The 20,079-nt window shown below is 39.5% G+C and overlaps 1 protein-coding gene across 3 annotated transcripts in view; it reads right to left on the reverse strand.

Annotated features, from left to right (window-relative positions):
* ASNSD1 (asparagine synthetase domain containing 1) overlaps positions 1–19,703 on the reverse strand; it is a 352,351-nt gene extending 332,648 nt beyond the window's left edge. The window contains exons 1-2 of one of the 3 annotated variants that reach the window (XM_044085621.1): positions 19,523–19,703; positions 19,407–19,489 (exon numbers count right to left, since the gene is read on the reverse strand). The gene's annotated coding sequence lies outside the window, so the exon portion shown is untranslated. Of the gene's footprint in view, positions 1–19,236; positions 19,312–19,406 lie in introns of those variants that run through there. The other 2 variants (XM_044085700.1, XM_044085773.1) reach the window with 2 other exon arrangements.
* Positions 19,704–20,079: the final 376 nt, after the last annotated feature.

Raw genomic sequence — 20,079 nt, forward strand, 5'->3', positions numbered from 1 at the left:
CTATACCACTGAATCTGACTATATCCCACTGCAGTTTACCTCCCCTCTAGCTTGAACACAGTCCCATCTACAGTGCCCCAGTAACAGACTGTTTTTTGCTGCTCTGTGTGGACCTCTCACTCCTACTTGGCTCATCCTGCTTCGTATGCCCTATGGGCGCACTCCGCTCCCCTACCCTGCCCCCCAAATACCACCCACCCCGGTGCCTGTACATTTATACCCAACCCCACCCTCCAATCTCACCCACCCTGCAATTAGCCACACCCATCCACAGTCACATGCAAACCCCACACACTCCAACTATGACTACTCTCTCCACACACACACACACACACACACACACACACGAATCCTAACCAGCCTTATCTCCCTCTCCTGTCTAACCTTCTTACACATCTCCCTGACAGACACCCACCTCTAAACCCCCAAGCCACCATCACCTACTACCCATATACATCCACTACTTATAGCTAAATTTCACCTGAACTATATTGCTCCAAATCAAGCCATTATTTCAAAGCCAACATACTCTCAACTCCTCCCTCCCATCACCCCTTTCATACCATCACCTCTATATAAAAAAAAAAAAAAAAAGGCTCCGCCTCAACAACCCTTCTTCCCCATCTCCCATACATCACCTCCATCAGCTCTTCCTCTACATCCCCCTCTATCAGGTGACATCCACCTAAACCTAGGACCCAACTCAACCAGACATCTATGTAGCAACCCTAACAAACACCTCAAACAAAAAGCCATCTGACTAACCACCTTTAATGCACAAAGCCCCAAAAATAAAATCCACAACCTACATGCCTAGCTTGCTCACAACCAACCCATTACAGCTATCTCTGAGACGTGGCTTAAACCTTCAGTCACTGACAATGAAATCCTTCGCAATGATAGAACCCAGAAAAAAGGTGGTGGAGTCCACCCATACACCAATCCCATCCCTACCTTTTCCAATGCCGAAATATCAATAGGCTACTTAAAACTTAACTTTAAATCTTTATGCATCAGCTCCATCTATAGCCCCCCCCCCAGCAATAATACCAAAACATTAAAGACATACTATCCTGGTTTAGCTCCAATATAAAACTTGAAGCCTATATCTGTGGCGATGTTAACATTAACTGGGCCGCTCTCAACTCTGACACCCCATCCCATTCAATCTATAAAACTTCACCCAACTCGTAAACCTTCCAACCAGGCCAAGCAAAGATGGAACCTCTGGTACCATCATAGACTGGATACTCACTACCCCATCCCTACCTTACCTCACAAGCCGGTCTTCTACCCGATCCTCTCAGCAACCATCTACCTGCCTTCATTGACCGCATATCCCACCCCCCACAAAAACATCACCAATATATCTAAACCCGCAACTTAGCCTCCTTCAACCCGGAGATATTCTCAGAATGCCTGAAACACACTGACTGGTCACCCCTACAAACTCTCCCACTTGACGATGCAGTATCCTACTTTAACAACACATTCCTAACCATCCTAAATCAAATCCCTGCTCCTAGCTATCCCATCAAACTAAAAATATCATGCATCAACATGACATAAAATGGAAACACCAAAAACAAAACACCTCTAACTCCCTCCTAGAATTTAAACTATGGAACTTAGCCAAAAAATTAATAACAAAAGAAAGATCACAAAAACTACTACAACAAACTCCAATCCATGCACTCATCCAATCCAAAAAGAAAATCTGGAGCTCCGTTTCCTCCATCCTTCACCCTGGCAGTAAAAGCAACCCATGCCCCTCACCAATCTAGAAACTGCCACTAATTTCAACCATTTCTTCATAGATTGCATAGCAAAACTATCCTCCTCTTTCCCTGACCACCCCTCCTGCATCCACCAGCAAACCTCCTCCTACTCTGTTATGCTCATAAAGTACATGACTCAAAAAAAAAAACACCTTGCTTTCACCAACATATAAAAGGTGGCCAAAAGAAAAACAGCTAATAATAAAATGACAAAGAGATACCCAAACATAAGCTATTTGCCTGACACTGTATATAAAGTCGTACCATACTTAGCATAATCTCCACAAGTAATACTGTTACAAACCTTCAAGGAGTAATCACAGAAGGAAGACTCCCTTTTGACCAACACATTACGCAGGTGATAAAATACATGCATTCTGAATGCTATACAAAAATAAAATCAATTGTAACACTACAAGCTACGTCATACTTGACACAAGCACATATCCTTCCAACTCTCCTTTATGCATTCCTAATTATAACATTCAAAAAACAGACACACATTGGAAGCATTCACCACTAACCTAAAAACTGCATCACTTCGTCTCTCAAATCAATTGACCAGCCACGTCAGTTAGAATTAAAACAATATCTAAAGGTAGCAAAATTAATTAATTACAGGAACCAAGCCTATGATGAGCAGTAAGTTAAATCAGTAGATATAACCCACCTAGAAAACTTCCATCACAAAATCTAAACCAAGCACTTGTTATTAAACTTAATGGCCACTATAGATTCTGCCTTTTCTCAGTACACGTATCAAATGGAACTTAATTTACTAGCAAATTACAATAAAAAATGCCCAAAAAACCCTCTTCACACAGAAATTACAAATGTATTTTAATTACTGCACTGAACTGCTCCTGTACCAATGTTTAAACCCTTATTACAATGTATTTCTCTTCAAAGCCCAGAATTTATGGATAGAAGAAATACTGAGAGAGAGAAATTAGAGGAAAGAAAAATACACAAGAAAAACTGTCAAAAAGCCTCCCAATGCAAATTTATGTTCATTAATACAACACATTCATGAAAAATATTATACAGACCAAGAATATTGAGCTGTTTTGAAAATGAAGCGACTCATGGAGTATGAAAATATAAACAAAACCTAGATATTTTTGAAGGGTATATAAAAAAAAAAAACAGACATGGGGAAAAAAAGATTTGATATGGTATAATATTTATGCAAAGGAGAAAGCCAAACTAATCAATACAAAAAAGCAGCACCAAAGATATTTGAAGAGAAATACAGGTAAAGGCATCTGAATATGAAAAATTTTACAATACAAAAATAAGAAAACAAATGGAGAAAGTCGAAAAGAGGATTAGTGATGGAGAAGTTAAACTAATAGAAACTGAAGTTATGGATTACCCGAGTGAAGGGTTCAGTGTAGAAAATCCAACTCTGGTAACATTACAGCATGACAGAACAGCGAGTCCCCAAATAAAGGACAAAAAGGTGAAATGGGAAGCATCTGATCAGTTGCCACATGAAAATACTCTGGAGCCTTCAGCAGGAAACCAGTAAAAATGTCCAGATGGAGTTGCACAGCAAGGAAAGGAACAGGGAAATGGTGACAACTGTGACACAGACACAGTGAATGTTGTGGAGTGATAGGCTCATCCAGACTCTGCTACACTTTGCTGTGAAGGAAAGGTTAGTTTGCTTTTATTTGTTGTATTTGTATTACTTTATTGCCTTTTTATATTTTGAATACTGTGGTTTGTTTTCTTTACCTTGTGTTCTACTTGCATTCTGCTTTAACTGCATATTAAAACTTCAAGAGAGACCACAGCTCTGTCTCTTCTGAGTCAGGCAGAATTTTTTTTTTTTATTTATTTCTCACCCTCCCACCCAGTTACAGTTGTCTTGTTAAATACCCCTGTCTTTCTAGTTGTCTGCCTCTTATGTTCATTTGACCATATATCTCATTTCCTCTCTGCTTTGACTGGCTTGTTTGAGTAATCACAAAATTATCAACTATTTAAATTTATTGGCCATCCTACTGTATTCCATAGTACCAGAATATAAAAAAGTGACCACCCTTTCAATCCATCTTCCAGTTTTAAAAATAGTAACTCTCCACTAAACCTTAACTTTTTTTAACAGGCAAAAAAGTTACCTACTTTCACATCTAACTTCCCTTGTGCTCACTGCAGTGTGCATTTTTTCATCTTACCTTTAAGCATCACTGTGACTAGTACTTGCTCCAATACCTGATGGAAAGCACTAGGAAGCCTTAAAACTTATACAAGCACTCAACTCTCCTTGTTAATAAGGAGAAATTAATCGTAGGCACTAAACAGCCTATACTTGCTAAGGTACGGGAAAACGGCTCCTGAACTTTACAAGAAAGAAAGAAAGAAAGAAAGAAAAAAAAGCACCAAACCAGGCATGTCCAAGGGTCAGCTTCCGGTGATTTCTCCTGTCCACCTGGTGAATCTAGGCATACTGGGGCAATGCAGCAATTGCCTCATGTACAGAGACAACCCTCTCCTCCTACCACCCAACACAACAACCTGTGAGAGATGCACTTACATAGCCAAACTGGAAGCAAAGTTCTCTCCACCCAAGATTGTGCTAGACAGTCAAGAGGAGAAGGTTAACACCCACACTACACCTCAAGCAACACATAGCCCTTCTAAACCCACACCACCAACACCCACATATGTGGAGGCCCTTAACTGTAACCTGCCCAAGCAACAAGGACCTCTGAAGCTGAAACGCAAACAAACACCAATCACAACCAAAGTGTCATATAGCTCACAACACCAGTGTGCCACCCAGCAACAGCACCTAAGGCAAGACAACGTACCTAACACTTTAGTCATAGGTGACTCTATAATCTGGCACACTGATGTCCCACTCACCAGGCTGAACAAGGAGAAAGTTACAGTCAGCTGCCTGTTGGGTGCCAGGATCTGCCACATAACGCATGCACAAGTCACTCCACAAGTACAAATATGACTCTGTCATTGTCTATGTTGGAGTGAATAACTTGAGACGTACCTCCCTGGATTACATGAAAGGAGACATGGAAGAGCTCTTGGATCATGTGGCCTAAGCAGGTATGACAAAAACCAAACGAGCCAGCATACAGTGACCTGAAAACACTTTAATGGTAATAAACCATAAAAAACAACAAAAGACACAGACCGGTTTCGGCCAGATCAAATCATAGCCTTCATCAGTGTGAAAAACAGAACATCAATTGTTGAAACTTAAATAAGCCCATCTACAATCTCATTGGTTGTGTCAAAAGTATTAATTCAGACCAGGTGGAAATAATCCACCCAGTTTCACAATCCATTTTTTCTCTTTGGTATTTAAAATAGAGTGCCACCCTGTCTTGTTAGATCTGTTACCTTGTATAATGTCAATAATCATAAAAGTAAACTTGGCAGATTTATGAACCAAATAATGTTTGTAGAGTGCGTTATTAGCCCTTTTGTTTTTAATATTACTAATGTGCTCAGAAATTCTAATTCTAAATGGTCTGGAAGTTTGACCAACATAGAATGAACCACACTGACATGTGGCCAGATAAACCACCCAGTCACTGCTACAGTTAGCAAAAAAGTTGAGATCATAAACCAATGAACAATTTCTGCTGGAAAACTGTTTGGATTTGTTCACCTTATCACAGTTAGTACAGTGGCCACATGGGAAACAACCTATCAATGGGTCACCTGTCAGTGTTGTCTGTAAAAATTGTGAATGTCCATCCATAGTACCATGTTTGTAGTGGTTAAAGAAAGAACTAAGGTTTTTCCCTTTCCGAAATGAAAATAGACATCTATCAGGTATTATGTTTGCTACTTCATGGTCACATTGCAAAATGTTCCCGTGCCTATGTACACTCTGTATTAATTGATCAGAATTTCTGGCATAGGTTGTAGTAAACCTAAGGGGTACAGAGTTCGTTTTGGCATGTTCCTTATAGTCCAATAAGTTTTGCCTATCTAAGGAATTAACCAGATTACTGGCACTTGTAACATAACCCATGCCATAACCCCTGTGTCAGTAAGATCCTTCCGCTGTGTTTGAAATGAAGAATCGTGAGAACAGATACGTTTTATCCGAATAAATTGTGATTTAGGGATATTACGTACATGTGGTGGATGGAAACTCAAGGCATGAAGAATGGTATTGTACTCAGGATGTTTCCTAAATACTTCTGTACCTAATGTATGGTCAGGTAATCTGGTGATGGAAACATCTAAAAAAGTAATAATGTTCCTATCATAATGAACAGTAAATTGTAGGCCCCAGATGTTATTGTTGAGATAAGATATAAACTCGTGTAAGCCATGTGTATCACCTTTCCATACCATCAAACAATCATCCAAGTAACGTCTCCAAATGTCAATATATTCCAAAAAAGAATTGTTTTGGCAATCATAAATAATTTGTTGTTCTACAAAAGCCATAAATAAGTCCGCATAAATGGGTGCAAACGAAGCTCCCATAGCGGTGCCCTTCATTTGCCAATAACAATTATTCTGATAAAAGAAGACGTTACTTGTAAGGACAAACTTGGCTAATTCAACCAAAAAACAATTGAAAGTATGTTGGTATAAACCCGCCTTATCCAACCAATAGGACAGAGCTTCCAAACCAGCCTGATGTGGAATGTTAGTATATAAAGAACTAACATCAAGGGTACACATCAACCAATCTTGCTCCAACTGACTATCTGAAATTATTTGTAGAAAGTTGGTGGTGTCATGTAGTCTTGACCGTATCAAACAGAGTAAAGGCTTAAGATGTTTGGTGAGAAATAATGACAAAGGTTCCGTAATATACCCTCTACCTGAAACAATAGGTCTGCCAGGGGGATTAATGGGGTCCTTGTGAACTTTGGGCAGAAAATAGATATATTGGGTTGCTGGATCATGAACCATAAGTTGTTGTACAGTATCATTGGTAATGATAGATTCATCCCTAGCCCAAAGTAAAAACTCCTCAATTTGTTTTTGGAACCTGAAAGTTGGATTGATAGCCATAGGAGAGTAGTATCTCTGATCCGACAGTTGCCTAATGGCTTCTTTGTCATAATCACACCAGTTTAAAATAACAGCCCCACCTTTATCAGCAGAAATAACAACAATATTTTTATTATTCTGTAGTTCCAAAATGGCTTCCCTTTCAGCCAAGGAAATGTTGTTGGATTTGAACCGTACATCAGATCTGGAAAAATGTAGATCTTTGAGAATCCTGTTTTGAAACTGATGTACCAATGGATGCATGGGTGGATTAAATGAAGACTTATGATATATAAATCTATCACCACTATAGTTACCAGTATCACCAAAAAACAATTTGAGATTTAGATTTCTACAAAATGATACCACATCCTGAGCCAATATATCCTCAGAAATCATGAAGCCAGGTACAAAAGAAAGTCCTTTATTCAAAACCAACAATTGCATGGGTGATAAAACAAAATCCGACAGGTTTAAAACATTGTTGTTGACATTGGCATTTATTTCTGCATGACCATTTTCAACAGACCTTGTATATTATATTGGTTATGCTTCCTGTGTTTCCTACCCCCCGGTGGTATCTGGGCCTAAAGGGATAGGACCCGGTATCCTTTTGGGGGACGGTGATCCTGATACTGACTGTAGTTCATTATCAGTGCATGATGAAATATCCTCAGTTGAAGAGCCAGATGCTAGGCTCGATTTTTTGAGGATAGAGCGAGGTCTTTTTCTTTTGGGAGTCCTAGTGGAATTGGGTGTAAATCTAACCTGTTTAGTGTGACTTGCAAAAGGGTTGGCATTCTTATAGTCACCCTGGTCCCTCCGAAATTTTTTGAGTTTCCTGGTGCATAGTTGATTCTCTAAAATATTAAGGTCTGTCGCTACCTTATTGAGTTGTTTATTGAAAAAGGTTTCACCCTCAAAGGGTTTCACATCACCAACCAGCTTGTTGACTGTATCTATTTCCAAATCAATAATTCTATCATAAAACTTGGATAAAGCATCCACAAAGGACATAGTTGCTTGTTGTTGTATTGAAGACCACTGTTCAGTAAGTTCCTGGTCAGCAGCCCCCACATGGGGTTGAATACGTATTCTCAAGCCTCTAGGGGTAATCCCCTTAGCCATATAGGCCTTAAACAGCTTAGGAGTGCCAAATGTTTGATCTGAGTGATCTAAGATGTGTATGTAATTGTTCAAATGCTAGTGCACAAATCGATTCTGAATCTGATTGATCCATGGTAGTGGAATTTTCCTGTGGAAGAGAACCCAAGCCAAAAGTTCTGAGGTCCTCCCTGTCTGCAGATAATCCTGTCACCAAACTGGAAAGATCCATGGTCCACAATATCCACTGACAATAATAGTACAAAACTACGTCAGCTGTTTAATAAAAGTATTGGAGGGACAATAACAGCCCAAAAGAAAAAAGATCTACAAGAGTTATTAACTAAATTAAAGCTGTGCCCCTGATATACATAAAATGATTCGTGCATTAGCAAATGTAAATTTGAATACTAATATGGCTAAGGCCAATATGGCAAATCATAGTGCTGAGACAGGAAAATAACTGAACAATAGGTCAGTACAACTGTTGTTACTCAAAATAGACTGAGGAAAAAGAAATACAGCCAACAAAACAGTATGGTAAAATGTGAAGTGTGAAAACCGATCTCCTATGGTCAATATAAACCACACTATCTGATCTATAAATCCTGCACCAAGAAAGATTCAAACATATAGAGGGTTATATAAGGGAAACCCAAAAAATTATGTTTTGGATGTCCAAATGACCATAAAGAAGCTAAACCCTGTCTGACCCTGTATGAAACATACACTTATTAACCCATAAGGTGTATTTGAACTGTAAAAAAGTTGGGCCACCAATTCCTAAAAACAGTTAAGAATCAACAATCCCTAACTTTGTTAATTGGTATTGGTGACAATAATTAGTAAAAAATATATCCTAGCAAAAAATTGGATACAAATACATGAGATGAAATATGAAATGTCAAACAAATAGCAACAGTTCAAATAATCATGAACATATGAAGCATATCAACTACAAGCAAATTGACATGAAATAATCATTAAATAGTTCCACCATATTAGGATATATATATATATATATATATATATATAAAAAGGGATCCCAGAAGCTGATATAACCACTTCGTCCTTAAAACACGAACATGGATGGATGAAAACAGTATCAGTAATCACTGACTCGTGTAGATAACATAGGTTCCTTCATGTGAGCCAATGCAGGTATGACCCTAGTTCTGAGTAGCATCCTGCCTTCGCCCAGAATGATACCACAATACAAGGACAAAATGATTGACTTCAACAACTGGCTAAGCTTCTGGTGTCATTCAAAGGGGATCCAGTATCTGTCTGCCTGGGACGACATGATCGACAGACCACAATGCTTTGCCAGATATGGTCTGCACCTGTCGCCCCTGGGATTCAGGTTACTGGCTAAGGCTCTTGCCGCCCCTATAGTGCCTTTTTTAGGCAAAGTTCAAAGGACAAAACCACCACCATAACAGGTATAAGCATGCAAAATCTGAAGGTAATGCTAGAAGTCTAAACCTCAAAATGCCCTCTCAAAAATGGAGAACATCGATATCTGTGCAGTAACTGAGACCTGGTTTAAGGCTCCAGAGAGCACCCCTGCAATACCAGGCTACAACTCTTACCACACTTTTCAGCCACTAAAACTAGGACCGAAATACTAAAGGTGGAGGAGTGTCCATATTCACCAAGGATATTCACACCACCAGGCTAGTTGCCCAACACAATGCGTCTGAAATTCTCCAGGTGCAACTAACACTAGGTAAGACTGCAATCCAAACTGTAGCTTGCTACAGATCCCCCACCATGCCCCAAAATTATCACTACACCTTTCTAAACATACTGAAAAATATTAAGATAGAACCAAACACCCTAATACTGGGTGATTTTAACTACCCTGCCATTAACTGGGAAAACTACTCGTGTACCAACACCTTTGCCCAATGGTTCTTGAAATTCATAAGATTCCAAAGCCCTGGATCAACTAATCCATAGTCCCACCAGGGGCTCCAATATCTTACACCTGGTCATTACTAACATGGGAAAATCGATGCTCCACACCCTCATTAGTCAGGTCTGACCATAAGCTAATCACCCTTAACATCCACATCCCACCCCCAGTAAGGAAACCTCCATAAAAAAACTTCTGACTTGAGTAGCATGAAGTTGGCTTTGGAGAAGTTACAAACTTCATAACACCCATGCAGACGGGAACTGAAAGTTCAACTGCTGAATCCTACACTAAGGCACTGTACGAGCACATCCACTCATGTGTGAATCGTGCCATCCCAAATAGAACCAAGATGCACTCCTCCAAAAAAAAGGAAGCCAATCTGGTGGTCCCCTGCCATAAACTTACAACAAAAGGAAGAAACTGTTGCAGAAAAGAGGAAAATCCCAGGATGCAAAAAACTCCCATACCAGCCTCAGTAAGAAACTGAGATCCCTCATAAAATCCTCCAAAGCTAGTTACGAAAATAAAATTGCCAAAGATTCCAAAGACAACCACAAGGCATTCTATAACTATGTCAAGAATCTAAATGGCAATGCTCAGATCTGCTCTGAGCTAAAACAGAATAGCATTAAATATACTGATCCCAAGGATATTGCCAATATCCTGGCAGATCGATTCAGTGCCAACTTCACCCCCCTCTCACCCCTTCTCAATACCGGAAGATTGCTAAATTCTGGTAATAACGCCACATAGGTAAAAAACGCACTCTCCAAAGCTAAGAATACAGCATCCATGGGACCAGATGACATCCCGGGCTGTGTACTACATGAACTACAATATGAACTGGCACCTCACCCAAGTGTCATGTTTAATCATAGCCTCACCTCAGGTTTCGTGCCCACTGAGTGGCACAGAGCTACAGTTATCCCATTCCATAAGGGGGATCCACCTTGGATCCCGGAAACTACCGTCCCATCAGTCTGACGAGCCTTATCTGCAAGGCCATGGAGCGTATTATCATGGAACTTATAAACAAAGACATTGACAACCTTCAAACACTGGACCCCACACAGTTTGGTTTCGTGAAGGGCTGATCTTGTCTCCTGAACCTGACTGACTTCTTCAAATCAGACTCCAGAGCCATGGACAAGGGTAAGGTGTTCCACACAGACTATCTAGACCTCGCCAAGGCCTTTGACACCATCCCCCACTCTGGAATCATAGATAAACTTACTAAGCTGGGCATTAATCCCTACGTCACCCAATAGGTTGCCAACTGGCTTACTGACAGAACCCACACTGTAAAAGTAGCCGACTCCAAATCCAGCTCCAGACAAGTGACAAGTGGAGTACCTCAGGGTTCAGTCCTGGGACCACTCTTGTTTGGCATCTACTTCTCTGAAGTACAGGCCAACACTAAGGGACTCTGGCTAACAAAGTTTGCAGATGACTGCAAACTGGGATCCATTATTGAATCCCCAAATGATGTCGATACTCTACAAAAGGGCCTTACAGAAACAGATGCTTGGTGCCAGAGCCATGGGCTCAAGCTCAATGCCAAGAAATGTATAGTTATCCCCTTTGGGAAAAAACATGTACCCGTGAAGTACCACATAGGTGGCAGTACACTAAACACCGAAAGTGTGATAAGAGACTTAGGGACACAGGTGGACAGTGGTCTCACCTTCGATAACCACATCACCACAACAGTCAGGAAATCCTTCTATGTGGCACACCTCATCACTAAGGGCTTTTCATCCAGAAAAAAGGAGGTCATTGTCCCACTGTACTCATCCCTCATTAGATCCATTATAGAATACAACACCCCATTTGGTATGTACCTCTCAAGACATCTGCAACAACTGGAAAGGCCGCAGAAATACCTCACTAAAAGAATCACAGGCCTAAAGCAGATGCCCTACTCTGACCGCCTTACAAAACTCCAGCTATACTCTGTCACATATCGTCTACTCAGAGGCGATCTCTGCTTAACATACAAAGCCATGTCAAACCCAGAGCTGCTGGACATGCTACACTAAATCCCAATCCCTCAGAGCCACATGCTCCAGGGATCTAAACCTTGTCATCACAATAAACAAAACATGCTGGAGGGATAGGTTCCTGACCCAGAGACTCCCCAGACTCTGGAATAGATTGCCCATACATGTCAAGCAGAGTGCCTCTTTGGCCCTCTTCAAAAGGAACCTTGACGATTGGATGGGAGAAAGGAAATTCACCCCGGGGATCACGTCAGTCACCCTGCTAGACAGGGGTCTGGGGAAGTAAATAGTGTGGGAAGAAATACACAGGGAATTGTTATGGCTAGGCTTGTATAGGCCCTAGGGCTGATAGCACAGTACCAACCTATGAAAGAGCAACAGGCGATGCAGGATGCAGCTGAAGAGAATGTCACAGGAAGAAGTTCTGGAACTTTCTTTGTTCTCCATTTTCTGCTGGCATTCTACAAAATGTGTCCTCAGTTTAAAAGAAAATTATAAGGAAAGAGTTGTTTGATTTAACAGAGAGGGATAGACATATTAACATCGATGAAAGAAATAGAACCAGAAAGTCAATAAGACCCAGAAAATGTTAGAACTCTGGAAAAACAAATGAACACAATATCCAACACTGTTAACAGAAATTCATAACAATAACTTAAGTATTGCTGTGCAGCTAAAATTAATAACAGATAAAGTCTTGCCACAAAAATATAGGGCAGGAAGGGAAGAAATCAAATGCCATCACAGAAGTATTGAATAGAGATAACTATAAAGCAAAAAGAAGTGTCACTGTTAGAAGAGTACAAAAAGGGAACAGATAAAAATACTTAGAAAGTCAGGCATGATAAAAAGCAACATACAGTATTAAAATACACCAAGATCTATCAAACACTATTTCAAAATAATAAAAAGACAGCAGCAGATAAAAAAAAAACTTACAAGATATGCAGACAAATATAAATGAAAAGTGCAAAATAAGCAATTCACCGATGAACCAGAAGTGTTATACAGAATAGAAAACAAAGCAAAAGGAATAGAAATACCACGAAAAAAGAAAAAACAAACATTATGGAGAAATATCTATGAAGATCCGGTGAAACTTATAATAAAGACGCTGAATGGATAGAAGTAGTAGAAGAAACAGTAACAATTTCAAATGTACAGGATATGAAATGGGATGAAGTAATGGAGAGAGAATCCGAAACAAAATTTAAAAAAAAAATTCCTAACTGGAAAACCCCATCCCCGGGTACAGTACCTAAATTCTGGTTTAAACTATTAACATCCTTACACAAAGATTTAGCCTCGAGTAAAAACTAATATCCCAAACAGACATCATAACAGGGAAAACAGTACTCAAAGAGCGAAATTGCAAGCTATCCTAAAAACTATAGATCAATAAACATGCCTTCCGACGAGGTGTAAACTATACACCGGAATTGATGCCGACAAAAGTTTATAGTCATTTAGAAGAAAACTCAGTCATGGCTATAGAACAAAAGGGTAACACAAGACAGTCATATTGAACAAAGGATCTTTTTATTAAATAACGTCATAATGTACAACTGCAAAAACATGCTGAATCTAAGTAGGACATGGATAGATTACAAAAAAGCACAGACAGCAGTTCAATGCAAGGTGCATCTTAAACATTACAGTGACCAGGAAACAGTGGCAAACCACTTTGCACCTAAGCCATGATAAAGGAAATCTATTATCTCGGGGATAAAAATTCAAAGGGGGGTATTCCAGGGTGACTCTCTGTCACCATTGCTCTTTTGCCTTGCTCTTAACCCATTAAGCTGTCTAATTAACAGATTAGCTCATGGTTATAATTTGGTAGCTCATGGTTATAATTTGGCTACCAGAAAACGAAGTGGAAAGACTTTGTGGAGGATTTAAAACTGTGTAGTTCATCAGCTTAGTTCATCGGATGAGAAGCTGAAAGCACAACTGGAAGTGGTAAAATTTTTCTCAGATGATATAAAAATGTCATTTGGTCTTGATGAATGTGCAAATGTAACATTTATAGCAGGACAGCTGCAGCACAAAGAAAATATCTGTCTGGGACAGGAATGTGATATAAAGTAACTTGAGCAGGAGGGAGTGCATAAATATCTGGGAACTGAAGGATCGACAATACAACATGAACAAATGCGATCACAAGTCAGTAAGGAACATTTTTAGAAGACAAACTAATACTAAAAACAGTCCTGATAATCCAAGCTCTAAACCAATTTTCTCATTCTATTCTAACTAACTTACAGTTCTGAGGCGAATGACTGGCCCCAAAAGGTATCGGATCAGTTGGACAGGAAAACAAGAAAAATGTTTCACGCTTACCAAATGATAAATAAAAAAAAATCAGTGCATAACAAAATTATACATTCTTCACTCTGAAGGAGGCATGAGCTTACAGATCTGCAGTCGCAGGAATGCTTTAATATCTGCCTACCTCATCAGATACAAATATAGTGAAAGTTTTGAAACATGAAAAAAACAAGTCTAAGTCTTGCTTAGTTTAGCAGAAGCATACTGGTGTCAATCAGGAATGGAAGTCAAACCAGAAGTAGACAACAATCAGGCAGCAACTAAATGTGCCAAAAAAACGAAATACAAGGTGAAGGATCAGATGAGAAGGCAAGAAATGTGGAAAAGGGACAAATACAGAAAAGCCTCATGTCAATCCCGACACAGGAATAGTTAAGGAGAAATGAATTTAAAGCAAAATATAAAAGGTTAATATTGACAGCCCAGGATACTGGACTACATACATGTTGGTTTACAAAGTCCATTGAGCATATGGGAGAAACACAAATGCATTCTGTTAAAGAGAACAGGAAACAGTCTCACATCGTGTTGTTGGGTGTTGATACAATAGTGGAAGCAGCCCTGTATACTGAAAGGCATAATAATGTGGCAAGACTGTTGCAGTGGGGATTGCGCAATACTGTACATACAATACTGAAATAGCTGAGAAGCACTGGAAACATGAACCACAAAGCACTACAGAAAATAATGAAGTTTACATCACATGGAATCGCATACTACCAACAGTTCAAAAAATAGATGCAAGAAAAACAGACAAACAGTCAATGAAAATAAAGCAAAAGTAGCACTGATCACAAATTGCTACACCCAGGGATTACAGTGGTTTATGTACAAAAAGACACAAAGTCATAAAATACCAGGATTTGGAGACAGAAATGAGGACAACGTGGAAGAACGATACTTAGTTCCAATTGTAGTACGAACAGAAGGTCTCGCAAGCATGAATGTACAGTCTTATTTAGATATGCTTTAGATATATGTAACTGTAAGAATTGGGAAGGTGTCAATTCTGGACACACTGTGGCTGACATCAAAGATTGAAACAATACTAATTTCACAAACTTTAATCATACTTTGATTTAGGAATGGGGTTCATTCCCGTCATGGTATTAGAAACTCAAAAAACTTGAGAAATTAAAACACGATGCTACTGCTGTGTTTCTACACAGTATCAGAGACATACTTATGACAATGCAATGGCATCAGTCTTGCGTTTTACAATGCAAATATTTTTTATCATATGCAGCTTCTCACAAATCACATGACAACAAATAAAATAAATTTACTTGAAGGCAGATACTTGAAAAAGAAGGCCAAACAAACATTTTACACCTGACAAATGCCCACAGTTTTTAATCTAGCTGTGCTACCTGGCAGTCAGAATAGGATAATGAGGTACACACAGCAGTCTCTCCACTTTCCTCAGTCCCAAAGTTTTAAATGGACTTTCTGACAAGCCTGCATCTGTAACAAGTTCAAACTGCATACTCGTTTCCAATGTACCTTTCCAACAATCTGCTTGCACCTATGTCATAAGGCATTTTCTCATCTACAGGGCCGATACAGTTTATTTTTGTGTTTCTGTACAACAAGCCAATCTTTTTTGAACACAAGATTTGGTTCTCCATTTACACATCTTACACAGAAGTCCTTTTCTAGCACAGATTTTGCAAAAATGACTAAAATGGGAGAACTGCAAGCCCCAGCAGGAGACAGCTATAGCACATATAACAATGGCCAAAACAAGCAGAAGGCAATGGAACAAAGCAGTGTAAGAAAATCAAAGAAAGTGACAAAGAATGAAACACATAATGGAAATGTATACAACGAATGAATTCAAATATATTGAAGCAGAGTAAGAAAAAAAGAGTGTGGGCAGAATGATAAAGAAAAAGAGAAACACGTTAATATCAGCACTAAGGGGAAGCATGGTGAAAAGGAGCTCATGGGGGATTTGAGAGAGAGAGGGGCTGGGACAAATAGACAGTCAAAAGACACTTGCAAGCCACCACAAGAAAGGGCAACATAATCAAAAGTAGAAAAAAATGCAAGAACAAACAAGAATATTCCAGCCTCTAAAGAAAGACAGAAAAGTGGAAGGATTAGCTCATGAGGTACCTGTGCAGCAGATGGAGGTGGATATGAGGAATGTGACAGTTCTGCATACTGTAGTTGCACAGCACTGTAACCAAAAGTGGCCATGTTACAGAATGATAAAACATCATAGCAAAACTATTCAAGAAAGCAAGCAAAGGCAGCAGCATGGAGCTATAAGAAATTGAATAAAAGAGACATCAGAAATGGGACAAAAAGACATACGGTAGCACATCAGTATGATTACGTGAAAATGACATGCGGAAAGTCTGGCAATTTAGGGATACCCACATACGGTAGCACATCAGTATGATTACGTGTTTAGAGAAAAATGACATGAGGAAAGTCTGGCAATTTAGGGCTACCTTCACTACAAAACAGAAAGAAAAGCAGGCCATTGAATGGATGCACAAAGTCACAAATAGAAGATGTGTACTAAAAACCTTTAGCAGGAAGGAAAGAGGACAACTTCAATCTGGATCAGAGGAAACATTTCTTCATGGATATGGTGGTAAAGAGATGACATGAACTGCCTTAAGTGGTGCTGCACAGCATACCTATTAGAATTCTCAAAATGATCTAGGACAAGTGAATGGGGCATAACACAGAGGATTAAGACTATAAGATGTTAATGAGTTGCTTCTTTTGACACAAGATTTGACTCCTTTGGCATTTGTTCACCCGTTGCATAACCCTGAGCAAGTCAATTAACCAGACAGTGCTTTGAACAGTTAGGAAATTAGTCTAGGCTAGGCTCCTCAATAGCCTCCTAGATCATATGTCTAATAAAAACCTATGACTAATGAAGGAGGGTAAGGTCTTCTGCCTGCAAAAGAGATTTTTGTTAAATTGAAGAACATTTTCTTAACTACACCTACCTGACACTAGGAAGTAAGCATCTCCAAGGACACACTGTTCATGATTTATTACATTTAAAAAGGGAAATCATTCAGAGGGACAGGCAACACACAAGAAGCAAAGGTTATGCATTTTATGTACCATGGAAACAAATCCCTAGACGGAGTATTTCTGATGCTCTTTGATTTGCTGATGTGCAGTAAATCAGTTCCAGATGTTGCATGTGTCAGAACAGATACATGTCAAAGGGCATTATATTCAATGACTGGCCTAAAGAGGGCCGAGTAAAGGGGGACTGTGGCATCTGTCTGCCACAACACTCCACTCCAGTATACTGTGTAAACGTAAACAGGAAATGGCACAGAGACTTCCACTTAAATGCAGCACTTGCACAGTTTTAGTTGTTCACGATTAGACTACCACCACACCATCTTTATCTTTTCTTAAACAGTTTGCATTTCATTAGTGATATCACCATGAAAAGACAAAAAGCGATATCATCTGTCCCTTCCAAATGTGGTAGACATCGGAATCCGATTCAAAAAGTGATATCATCTGTCCCTTCCAAATGTGGTAGACATCGGAATCCGATTGCAGTCTACGAGACCCACACCTTGCCAATGTATACCATTATTTTAAAGTCACAAGGCATGGCAACTCCATGGCTCAATTTCAGGTATGTGCCTTGTAATGCCACCTTCTGTTCTATACTGAGCGGTCAGACTTCTGAATCTTCTATCCACAACTTTGCATATTCTGACACTGAAGCCCCTTATAACTAGCTCTTTAACAGTCAAGCTTTATCAGTTGCCTCTCATCACCACATATACACCTGCAATGCAGTGTTTCAAAACAATTAACAGAATCAACAAGGGAAACTGGCCAGTCGTATTACTGATTACCATGGGAACAAAATGTATTCTTTGCACAGGTAAAAATAACACACCACCTAACCTTAGCTGAATCAGAATAAAAAAATAATAAATTCAGAATGCCTCCATCAAAAACATGGCTTCAACATTTATTCTGAGTGAAAAACATGTATTAGAACCTAAAAACTAAAACTAAACTACTAAAAATAAAATAACATTACTAAACACTACTTGCATAAGCCAATAGGTAATCAAGGACCAACCAACATACAGCAAATAGGAATTAAATAATTAGCGTTTTCTATTTTTGTTAGAATACCTCTATTTATACATCACTGCTGTGATGCTACGGGGGAAGATTATCTGAACCTATCTTGTGTAAGATAACAGGCCAGTTGTAGGTGGTGGTGCACAGAGTGGTGTGCATTTATTACAAATGGATACTAGCTCTGGGTATTGCTCTTTGAAGTACATACCTTGGACATCTGTAATAGGTTTCTGTGCCTCCTTCCTGCCAAACGCACTGGGCAACAATATAACCAGAAATTAAAAAATCCACTTTGCAAATTGGGAGTTGGGGCAATTGACATCAGGTTGCTCGCTTGCTAATGTGGGAGTGAACTTACAGCCATTATACTTGCATGCAGCACAGCAAAGGAAGTTTCTGTTATGCCCTCACTCTACCCCGGTCTGAGAAGATGCGCAACATGCACTAACCACAGAGCAGCATTACTGCAGCATGTGCTTCAGCACAATCAGCATTCTTCAGACTGCTGAATTAGATCTACAACCCCTGCCACAATGTCCGTCCCTATACACCAAAGACTAGATCTTCTGTGCCAGGGTTATGCCACAACCCCCCCCCCCCCCCCCCAAGAAAAAGGCAGCTGGCTGCTGGTACCCTAATCTTTTTCTCTACTGTCCCTCTTGAACCCAAGCTTAAAATAAATTTTGGTCACTGACATCCTCAGAGGAGAGTTCACTCTAACAGAAAAAGTTTACTTTATGTTGTCAAATCACAAACGTAAACTTCTCTTCAGTGCTACAGAAATGTTATTAATAGCTTCAAATTCTCAATTTGAAATCTATGAAAATACTAAAGTTAGGTATCCAATCACAAATAAAGGACATCACGAAACGCGAAGGAAGTTTTTTTTTCTTAACTCTGTCTCAGAGCACCCAAAAAATAAACAAATTATGAGACTTAGGCACTATATGCTGAACTACTGCAAAAATGTGCACAGTTACTGAAATATTTATACTACATAACTAATAAAAATGCGTACTACCCTGGTGCATAAAATAGACGTGCTGATTTTAGCTTTCACTTGTAACGAGCACATAAAGTTCAAAGAATGCATTGTTCATGATCTATCAAAACTGAAAGCAGAGAAAGATCGATAACTAAACAGAAAGCACCAAAACAGACGCACAGCAATTATCTTGAATCATGCCTCACCTGCTTCTTAAGAGCCTCTTTTTCGATTGCGTTCACACTCCTCTCACCACCTTCTGATATGCTGTTCACACTCCTCTCACCACCTTCTGATATGCTGTTCACACTCCTCTCACCACCTTCTGACATGCTGAATTACATATGGAAGCAGACATATAGCAACAAACTAGGAAACAACAAGTAAGTAAAAAACATAACCGAAACTACAACCACCTCTTTACTTTCCATGTAGCACACACACATAACTACTTCCTGATTCCTGAGGCGCTACGATGACTATTTTTAAACTCTACCGCCATCTAGTGACGGGAGGACTCAATTAACCTACACGCTGCAAACTAAAAATCCTACGCATGCTTTTTCCATGTTTGAAGTGGAAGATAAATATGCCCGACTGGGAAGTCCCCTTTTCAGTAGACCCATTACAAAAAATTCTAAACAAAGTACAGATTTGTAACGTGATCCTTACCTCTCAACTCTCCCTGATTTTGGCTAAAATTTTAGACTTATTTTACTTTAAAAAATGTATATTAATACCATGGTTGTTGTTGTTGTGTCTTTCAGCTTTTCCCGGTTAGGGTCACCACAGCGGAACTCCAGTCCGCTAATGATTGGCAGTTGATTTTTACGTGCTGAGTTGCCGGCCATAACGCACAACCTTCAACGACGGTACGCC

Source organism: Protopterus annectens, chromosome 1.part0 (assembly GCF_019279795.1).
Source record: "Protopterus annectens isolate FY-2018-M chromosome 1.part0, PAN1.0, whole genome shotgun sequence".
NCBI lineage: Eukaryota > Metazoa > Chordata > Ceratodontiformes > Protopteridae > Protopterus > Protopterus annectens.